Here is a 10732-nt window from a genome sequence, read left to right as displayed (position 1 = left end):
CATCTGAATCCACCACTGTGCTTGCCCCGAGGCTGCTCCTGCTCCCAGCCACTGACTGAGCACATCAGCGAACCAGTGCTCATTGCCATGGTCACACAATGACACTGATCACCAGGGTCGGTTACCCTTGTCTGGAGGATGATTCCTGTTCTTAGCATGAAGAACCTGAAACGTCATGCAGTAGCATAGACTGAAGTTCAGTGGGACATTTTTCATGTCTCTGGAAGTATTGTCATTTTAGATGTCAAGGCTTTCAAATCTATGGAGGCCAGATATGTGGAGATCTGAAGCACAAATTCCTCATATGGCTCCTGGGAGTGACCTTACAAGGGTTCACTTCTTCTGCCAACCCTTGATTCCTGGATCCATGTCCTATAAACAGGAGACACAGCATATTATGACTGTCATTGGTTTAGAGTGTATAATGCATTCTGTGAATTATGCACCCAGAAATTCCTGTTGAATTCAAATGCTTGCACTAAATACCATCATTCACTTGAAATTAGATGTGACCCCATAAATTCACTAAATTGTAGCTTTAACTTTTTCATGTCAGATATATTTAATTCTCTCATCAATTTTACACTTTACAGTTTATTACTCCCTTTGTTGAGATGTCTGCAACTAAAGAGATTAAATAATTTTGTCAAGGTCACACAGATAGACCAAAATTCTAGAAAGCCTGGCTCAAGGTCCCACTGTCTAAACCACAACTCTATACTGTTCTTCAGGAGAGTTATGTATCAAAATTATTTTCATAAAAAGAAAAAATAATAAAGCTATCATTAAGATGGTATAAGGCGAGTACAGAGAAAAAGAGAGTGAGCCTGGCAATCAGGCAAGAAAACAAAACTTATTAGAGGGAAACGAGAGGGAGACTGGCTCTTAAGGAGAACCAGTGTTCTCCCTTTCTGATGGAGTCTTTCTTATACCTTGCCAATGAAAAATTCACTAAAGGGATGATTAAGTTTTAGCCTGTAGCTGAGACCTGTGGTCACATAGCCAGAGGTGTGGAATCTGGTGGTCTTATAGCTTTAAGAAGGTAGGGGCCAGTGGTCAAACAGAATGTCATTTGGGTAATTTGTTCAGTCTTAAGGGTCACTGTGGTTTTATTCTTTGTGAGGTCAACATAATGAGCCATTTCAACCATTAGCCCCCATGGAGGCCCTTTCATTCCAGCCTGATTTGGGATAAGGGCCAAAGGTCAATCTTCCGTAACTGCTTCCTGTGGGACAGGGCTGTCATGGGGGTAAGAGAATAAAAGGCTGGAATGTAAGTCAAGGGGATTTGTGTGGGGTTGAAATTTTTGATAATTTGAGTGAGTTAGAAGTAATTCATGGATAGTTTAGTTGGTGAAGGCTTGTAAGTGGTCCTGAAGAAATTTTGAAAAAGATTTATTAAACATGGTCCAAAAGTTAGAATAAGGCTAAGAAGGAGAGGGCCTAGAAGTTAGGATCCAGGGTATCCAATTCCAATTGCTTAGCCAGTTTTCCCATGAATTACTGAGGTGTTGATATATTCTTGGGGCCCTGTTTATCAGGTTTCTTCCTGCTTCCTTTACAACACCTGATTTGTTGGCATAGTAGCAGCAAGCTTCCTCCAAAAATAGACATAGGCCTCCTTTTTCTGCCGTGAGGTCTAACCTTCTTCTGTTTTGGAGGACCACTGCTGCCAGGGAATCTGGCTGGTTTGGGATAGTGATAAGGCTAGTAGTTATTTCTTCTAGGTTCTCAGTGAGGTCTTCAGAAAGGATTTGGTAGTAATTTAAAGAGGTTGTGAGTGAAATCAATTTTCCAGCCCTCTCCTGGCATATACCCTCATGCATGATGTGTTGGGAATGAGGGAACAGACCTTAGGGCTCCCTGAGGTGAGACTGAAGAGCAGATAATGCAAGAGTGAGTGAGTGGGTGGTTGTAAGAGTGAGAAGGTTAGGTGATAAGAAGTCTTAAGAGATGATAAAGAGGTTTAGTGCCTATGTGTAGGGACTGATGAATGTTTGTAAGAATCTGCGTGGACTGAGATCAGGGAAGGACATAGTGGCCCTGTTTTTGTAACCAGTCTCCTTGCGGTTGGCCTCCCTCTTATAATAATCACATTTTTTTTTTTCCTTCAGGGAGGTAAAGTAGCTTTATGTTAGGGATTACTATGAATTGTTGAGCCAGTGATAGGAGTGAGGCTCGTTTTGCTTCCCTGTCTGCAGCATTGTTGTCCTGTGAAATGTGGTTTGAGGCCGCCTGGTCACCTCGGCAATGTATGATGCCTACTTCAGTTGGCATGTTCAGTTCAGTTCCCTGGTGGCTCAGAGGTTAAAGCGTCTGCCTGCAATGCAGGAGACCTGGGTTCTATCCATGGGTCGGGAAGATCCCCTGGAGAAGGAAATGGCAACCCACTCCAGTATTCTTGCCTGGAGAATCCCATGGATGGAGGAGCCTGGTGGGCTACAGTCCACAGGGTCGCAAAGAGTTGGACACGACTGAGTGACTTCACTTCACTTTACTTCACTTCTTCAGTTGGCACGATCAGTTCAGTTCAGTTCAGTTCAGTTCAGTCTCTTAGTTGTGTCTGACTCTTTGCAACCCCATTAATCACAGCACGCCAGGCCTCCCTGTCCATCACCAACTCCCGGAATTCATTCAAACTCACGTCCATCGAGTCGGTGATGCCATGCAGCCATCTCATCCTCTGTTGTCCCCTTTTCCTCCTGCCCCCAATCCCTCCCAGCATCAGAGTCTTTTCCAATGAGTCAACTCTTCTCATGTGGTGGCCAAAGTACTGGAGTTTCAGCTTCAGCATCATTCCTTCCAAAGAAATCCCAGGGCTGATCTCCTTCAGAATGAACTGGTTGGACCTCCTTGCAGTCCAAGGGACTCTCAAGAGTCTTCTCCAACACCACAGTTTATTCTTAGGTGCTCAGTGGCCTTTAAAAGCTGGAATATAAGCAGGGTGTTAGTTATGGGAGAGCCTTTAGTATATAGGAGCCCTCATTCTTTTCAGATAGCAGCATGAGTGTATGATGTGGAAAGTACATTTAGAGTCAGTGTTTGTTTGCTTTCTTGTTAGCTGCTAGCGTAAGTGCTCTAGTTAGTGCAGTAAGTTCTGCCTTTGGGAAGAGGTTCCTGAGAGCTTGGAATTCAATAATTTCAGTGTTAGAGACAATTGCATATCCAGGTACATTTTTCCTTTTGATTTTGTAGATAAGCTGCCATCAATATACCAAGTAAAGTCAGGGTTATTTAAAGGGGTTGAAGAAATGTGGGAGAAATGGGCATTTTTTTTTTTTTTGCCTCTCTGCAAGTATGGATGGGGGGGGCACAGAAGAATTAGGGATAAGGGTGGCAAGGTTGAGAGTAGGACAGTATTCAAAGGAGAAGTGGGGAGATTTGAGAAGGATAACATGAATTAATGGGACATGTGAAGCAGACAGAAGGGTCATGGATTTGTGAGAGAGTAAGTCCTTAAAGTCATGTGTTACTGGTGGTTCAAAAGAAATTTTCTTACTTTCCTGAGCAAGGAGTGCTGCTGCTGCCAGAGCACATAGGCAGGCTGGCCATCCTTGAATTGTGGTATCTAAATGCTTTGATAGATAAGCGACAGGGGTGATGGAGGGGCCCTGATTATCCCAAAACTCCTAGTGCAATTTTGTCTCTCTCAGTAGTGTAAAGGAGTGAGAAAGGTCAGGAAGTGTTAGTGCTGGGGCTGAGAATGACTTGCTTAAGGGTGTTAAAGGCTGAACGAATATTTGATTTTAGCTCTAAGGTTTCTGGAAGACCCCCTCAGGTGGCTTGATATATGAGGGCAAAATTAGAAATCCAGAGGCATACATATCCAGCTAACCCCAAGTAGGACAAAATCTGTTTCTGATAAAGGGAATGGTAGGGTGGATATAAGGGACTTTCTACCAGTAGTTAATATATCTTTTGGTTGATGATAAAAGGACTCTGAGATAGGTGATTCTAGGAAGAGAGAACTGAACCTGGGTGGGAGATACTCAGTAGCCCTAACTGGCTAAAAAGTGAGGAGTTGTATAGTAGTTGTTGAGAGTGTGTAAATGAAGGACTGCAAAGGAGATCATCCACATATTGGAGGATAATACTCACAGAGCAAGATCAAGAGAGGTTTGGGTTGATGCTGGAGCTTGGCCAAAGAAATAAGGACTATCATGAAAGCCTTGTGGGAAGACCGTCCATGTCAGCTGTTGGGAGCAATGATTGTCTGGATTGGTCCAGATAAAGGCAAAGAGGTCTTGAGAGTCTCTGTGTAAATGGATGGTAAAGAAGGCATTCTTGATATCTAGAACAGTGAAGTGGGTATTGGAGGAGGGAATGAAAGAGAAGAGCATAGGGATTTGGAACTACTGGGTATACAGGGACAACAGCCACAGTGATAAGTCTCAGGCCCTGGACCAGGTGATAGGAGTCATTTGGCTTTTTGACTGGTAAGATAGGGGTGTCATAGGGAGAGTGGGTTGGGCACAAGAGGCCCTGACATAGGAGTTTAGTGACAATAGGCTTAAACCCTTGTTGATATTTTTGGGAGATGGGGTATTGTGGTTGATTGGGGAAATTTAGAGGGGTCTTTGAGATGGATATGAATTGGGAGGATGGTGAGAAGTTGTATCCCAATCTATGGAGTTTATGGACAAAGAGGGCAACTGGGAAGAGGAAGAGGAGGTGGGGTTGAGGAGCAGTAGCCAGTTTAGATCAGAGGGTGGGCTTGGGATAGTAAAAGAGGCTTTGAATTTTGACAAAAGGTCTCTCCCAAGAATAGGAGTGGGGCATTTTGGGAGTATGAGAAAAGAATGGGAAAATGGGGTATCTTGAGTGTGTAAGGTAGAGGCTCAGTTATTCATGGCATAGATACTAAACTGTCAACCCCTATAAGAGACCTGAGGGTTGGTTTTTCCAGAGTAGGCAGGCATAGTAGAGTAAGTGGCCCCCAGTTGATGAGAAAAAGAGGTCGGCTTACCTGTCACTGTGAAAGCTACCCTGGGCTCCGCAGAGGTGATGAGAACTAAGGTGATAGCTTATTTGCCCCACAGCATGTGAGATGCTTGTTTCTCGCCCAGGGAACAGACCTACATTCCCCACACTGCAAGGGACCTAGTGCCCCAGGTGTCACCATGGACTGGACTGTGTGTGTGTCTGAATATGTTCTGTGATCAACAACTCTGAGCTTTGCTCTAGAGATAAGACATGATAGATACAGGCAGAAGGCAATCCTTAACTATTCCCCTTACTTTTTCTATTACCTTTGAGATAAGAATGATAAAACTGATTTCCAAATTCCTGAAGCTTATGGGGTTTCTATCCAGTGTAGATACACTTGTGAATGATAAAGGGTGAAGAACTGGCAAGTCTTATCTGAAATTTATTACACTCAAAAGGATTCTCTTCTATGTTGAGTTCAAAAATGTTTAGTATGGGACTTCCCTGGTTGTCCAGAGGTCAAGACTCTGCATTCCAATGCAGGGGGGATGGGTTTGATCCTTTGTCAGAGAACTAAGGTCTCATTTGCTGCAGATGCAGTCAAATATTAAAAATAAAATGCTAAGGATGATAGGAGGAATCAACAAGGGCTTTACCACATTTGTCACATTTCAGTGACTTCTTTTCCAATGTCATTGTGTATAGCAAGTAAGCATTGAGCAGCAAAAAAGGTTTACCTATGTTCCTTACACAAATATGGTTTCTCTCCAGTGTGACTTCGCTTGTGTGCAGTAACAGGCGAAAAGTGAAAGTGAAGTCGCTCAGTCGTGTCCGACTCTTTGCGACCCCATGGACTGTAGCCTATCAGGCTCGTCCGTCCATGGGATTTTCCAGGCAAGAGTGCTGGAGTGGATTGCCATTTCCTTCTCCAGGGGATCTTCCTGACCCAGGAATTGAACCCAGGTCTCCTGCTTTGCAGGCAGATGCTTTACCATCTGAGCCATCAGGGAAGCCCAACAGGCGAAGAAGTGGTAAATATTTTCCCATGTATATTATTCAAAAGGTTTCTCTCCAGTGTGAGTTCTAAAATGCTCAGTAAGATGTGAGGAAACAGCAAAGGCTTTCCTATATTTGTCACACTTAAAAGGCTTCTCTCCAGTGTGAATTCTAAAATGTTTAGTAAGACTTGAGGAATCAGTATAGGCCTTCCCACATTTGTCACACTTAAAAGGCTTCTCTCCCATGTGTGTTGTCACATGTCAAGTAAGGGCTGAGCATTCAGTGAAGGCCTTTCCACATGTGTCACACTTACAAAGCTTCTCTCCAGTGTGTCTTTTCATATGTTTAGTAAGGTATGAGCATCGAGTGAAGACCTTCCCACATATGTCACACTTATAAACCTTCTCTCCAGTGTGTGTTTTCATATGTTGAGGTATGAGGTATGAGGTAGGTATGAGGTATGAGGGTATGAGGGTAGAGTGAAGGTTTTCCCACATGTGTCATACTTAAAAGGCTTCTCTCCTATGTGTGTTTTCATATATCTAGTAAGAACTGAGACTTGAGTGAAGACTTTCCCACATCTGTCACATTTAGCAGTCTTCTGCCCAGTATGAGATCGTAAATGACTAAGAAGATTACTGGAAAACTGAAAGGCTTTCCCACATGTGTTACACTTACAAGGCTTCTCTCCAGTGTGTGTTCTCATATGTTGAGTAACTTGTGAGGATCAAGCAAATGCTTTCCCACATCTGGCACATTTAGCAGTCTTCTGCCCTGTATGAGATAGTAAATGTCTAAGAAGATTACGAGAAGATGCAAAGACTTTCCCACATGCGTCACACCTAAAAGGCTTCTCTCCAGTGTGCGTTTTCATATGTTCAATAAGGCAAGAGGGGAAAGTAAAGGTTTTCCTACATTCTTGACATTTATAAGGTTTTATTCCAGCATGAATTCTACTGTGAACATGAAGGTGTGACAATGACCCAAAAGCTTCCCCACATTCCTTATATTCATAGGGTTTCTCTCCAGTGTGAGTTTTCAGATGTCCAATGAGGTCTGAGGATCGATGGAAGTCTTTCCCACATTCTTTACGTACATAGGGTTGCTTTCTAGTATGAGTTTTCATATGTCCAGTGAGGTTTGAGAATACAGCAAAGTTCTTCCCACATTCCTTACATTTGTAAGGTTTTATTCCAGCATGAAATCAACAGTGAACATGAATCAATGAGAACAACCTAAAGGCTTTTTTACATGCGTCACACTTAAAAGGTTTCTCTCCAGTGTGTGTTTCCATATGTGTAATATCTGGAGTCAGCCTGACAGCTTTTCCACACTGATTAAACATGGGGGATTTTTCCCCAGTAAAGGGTTTGTTGTGTAGAGTATGGAAGCTCTTTCCATACTGATTATCTTCACAAAATTTCCTTCTATTTTCAGTGCTCCTGTGTGTCCTAAGGTAAAAGTGGCCACTGATGTCTTTCTTGCTTTGCTCACAGTCATACAGTTCCTGTCCATTGTGGCTTCGTGTCTGTGGAAAAACGAATGGATGATGATTCAAAGCTTTCTCAGACTCATTAACCGATCCTACCCATCTCCAAACAGAAACATCATTACAATGATGATGATGATTTTTAACATCTTCATTACATTCATACAGCTCCTATTCTGTTGATTTCTTTCAAGTTAAATGATGAAATCCTTCTGACACAGTGAAATGCCATATACTCTAATGGTAAAACAGTTCACTGCAATTTCATTGAACTGTTCTCAAAATTCAAAGTCTAATTATATACGTGAGAATGATTTCTTGAGGAATTCTGATGCATCTATTTTGAACCTCAGGTTAGTATATCCCCAAATTGAACATAATCAAAATTTGTTGACAGACAGTGCTATCTTTGGAATAAATGCCACTCAAATATCTACCACTAGTGTTCATCTTGTAATGAAATCCCAACGTTAACTGAAAGGAAAATAAGAAATATTTCTTATGAACTTACTCATCTTACCATTTGTACCCTATTTGATGTTTTTTCCCGCAAAATATCCTGCTGAATTTTCAAGTCATTGGATTTAATTTGCATTTCCCATTCTAAAGTAAAAGAGAATAATAAATTTAAGACTGCAAAAAGAAGTGGATGTTAAAGCAGTTAAAAACAATAAGGCTCATGTGAATAAGTTTCCAAACTAAACATACCTTTTAAAAAGGCAAGACAGAAAAGAGGAGCTTGATTATGACAAAAATTAAGAATAGATATATATGTAGTCAAAATTCAGTACTTGATTTAAAAGATGAGTCTTATGAAAAAGTGAAAATGAGGAAAAGAGAATACTATTAGGGAAAGTTCTGGACAAAAAGTATACATCAACATGATAAAACTAAGGGACTTTCCTGGTGGTCCAGTAGTTAAGAACTCGTCTACAGTGCAGAGGTCACATGTGAGATCCCTGGTCCTGAAACTAAAAATGCATGTGCTCTGGAACAGCCAAGCCTGTGTGCCACGACTAGTGAGGCTGCACTGTCGAGCCCGAGTGATGCAACTAGTGAGTCTGAGGCCCTGGAGCTCATTCTCTGCAACAAGAGAAACTACCCAACGGAAGCCTGCACACCAAAAGTAGAGGAACCCCTGACCGCTGCAACTACAGAAAGCCTGGACACAGCAACAAAGAGCCTATATACAACGATGAAGACCAACATAGCCCAAAGGGGAAAAAAAAAAGACATAACAAAGAAAGAAACAGAAGGCTATTTTTTGAGATCATAGGAAACTCTGATAAAATGAAAAGTAAGTATGTATGAGATGTTGAGGAAGTTACAGAGCATTAGAAACCAATGTCCTCAGCTTTCTGAAGGAAAACATCTCACTAAGTTTCCTTCTTATAAACCCAAAACACACTGAAATTTAACTGACGTGGGAAGTTCTTTATAATCTCTCACCTTGGAGGATTCGTCTCTCCAGTCTTCAACTTTTCTTTTTTTTAACCAAGATATCAGATTGGGTTTGAATGCCTGATATCTTGTTCATAAGGAAAGATACATTAATGAAAAAGTACCTGCCAAACATGACAAACCTTCCCATGGATCAGGTCCTATATCTAATCAAGTCTCTAGGATGAATGTGGTACTATTTTTTAAATAGATAAAAAGGCAAATAACCCCTCTTTCTGTGTCTAAAAAGAGATAGTATCTCTGGCCCATGAAAACATGTTCAGACGTATACGAACATTTACAAAGTACTGAGAATGTTATTAAAATAGGAAATGAAGTAAACATAAAAGAGATGTTTGGTCTCATGGAGAAGCCGCTAAACTAGTGGTTGCCAAATGACAGTGTCCAAGAGAATAATGTCCATTGCTTGTTAAAACAGAAATAACTAGGCCCAAATTTCAAAGTTTCATTTACTATGCCAAAGGTGAACTCTTGAGAATGCGTATTTCAAACAAGAGTCATGATAATGTTGTTAGTTCTCAAAGCACATTATTACAGAAAGTATACTGGGGTAAAACTCATTCCTTAGATACGAGTGTCTACTAGTTTCCATTGTGTTCAGATTGGCATCACCCATCTTGGAACACAGAAGGTACAGCACATATATGTCCGTTCCCTAAGAGTGTACTGGAATGATGGCCGCCTTACCTGCTGTGGTCAGGTTCTTGTAGTTTTCCAGCATCACATTTCTATGGGGTTCAGTAAAGCTCACTCTTCCTGGGTGAAGTACACAGCCACATCAGCAAAGGTCACTGAGTCTTAAACCATCGCACACAAAGTAGTTTCAGTGAAGTAAGATCTCCAACAATGTACAGTGGAGAATGAGGAAGGCAGTGTCAATTTCAACAGAGGGATTCAAGGTCTGTCATCATCTGTCAGAGGACACAATAGTCTTAGGTCCTCTTCTTTCTAGCCACACTCACTCGTGATTGATATGGAACCAATAACACAATCCTAAGCAAATTACACACACTTGTGCAAGCTGATAGATAAATAAGTTCACTGAGAAATATTCACTCTCACTCCTTACCATGTCAGAACAGTCAAAATAAAAAAACCATGTAGTAGCAATCAAGAGACAATATCAGAAGGTAATTACTGAAATACTAAGATCATTTAGAGTAATTCCTCATCAATAGGAGAGCTTCCATATTGGGTGGAAATTTAAGAGGGACTCAGACTGGCTTTATTCCTTTAAGAATCTTTGGACACAGGTCTGCCCAGAAGGAAAATTTCCATATGGCGCTTGCAGTAGGTCACTTTGTATAAGGATATCTTATCTTCTAACCTGAGAACAATCACTCAAACACTCAGACACCATCCAGTATGCCTCTCTCTTTTCCTCAGGATGGCATAAAGGGTCCTTAGAAAGAAGATCTAGGAGAAAAGAAAGAAGGCATGGGGATCCAGAGATGATCATAATTCCCACAATCACTGCCTGAGAGTCATTCGAAATTCCAAAACATCCCTGCATACTCAGGAAATCTCACACTGAGAGGAAAGTTGGTGAAGTAGGACCCTGAGTGCACCTCCCACTCAGGAACATATCAAAAATACATCTATATGGACCCCCTCTCACTGAAAATAAACTGGAGATGGTCAGAGTGATGTCCAAAACCAAGGCTATAAAAAGATCCACAGAGTAAGGTACAAAAGGAGGGGGACTGTTCTGGTTTCTGTGTTGCTGCCAAGCAAGAGTGCACACTTGAGGGTATGCGGCAGATGGCAATCCAGCACTGCATCTGAATAAGGTGAGTTAGGCCAGTGCTGGCACTTGTGGAGGTGGTGGATCGGGAGCTGTCTGTAACCTGACTGGTTT

The 10732-nt window shown here is 41.7% G+C and overlaps 1 long non-coding RNA gene across 1 annotated transcript; it reads right to left on the bottom strand.

Annotated features, from left to right (window-relative positions):
- Positions 1-7015: 7015 nt before the first annotated feature.
- LOC138086080 (uncharacterized) lies at positions 7016-9672 on the bottom strand. Its single transcript, XR_011145387.1, has 3 exons — positions 9562-9672; positions 7934-8016; positions 7016-7452 (listed from the first exon to the last, which is right to left on the bottom strand). It is a non-coding gene; the product is annotated as an uncharacterized lncRNA (long non-coding RNA).
- Between the last annotated feature and the right edge of the window lie 1060 nt (positions 9673-10732).

The sequence above is a fragment of the Capricornis sumatraensis genome, chromosome 9 (genome assembly GCF_032405125.1).
Source record: "Capricornis sumatraensis isolate serow.1 chromosome 9, serow.2, whole genome shotgun sequence".
In the NCBI taxonomy this organism is placed as follows: domain Eukaryota; kingdom Metazoa; phylum Chordata; class Mammalia; order Artiodactyla; family Bovidae; genus Capricornis; species Capricornis sumatraensis.
Note: the sequence above shows the minus strand (reverse complement) of the source record. Positions and strands in the feature narration are given on the sequence as shown.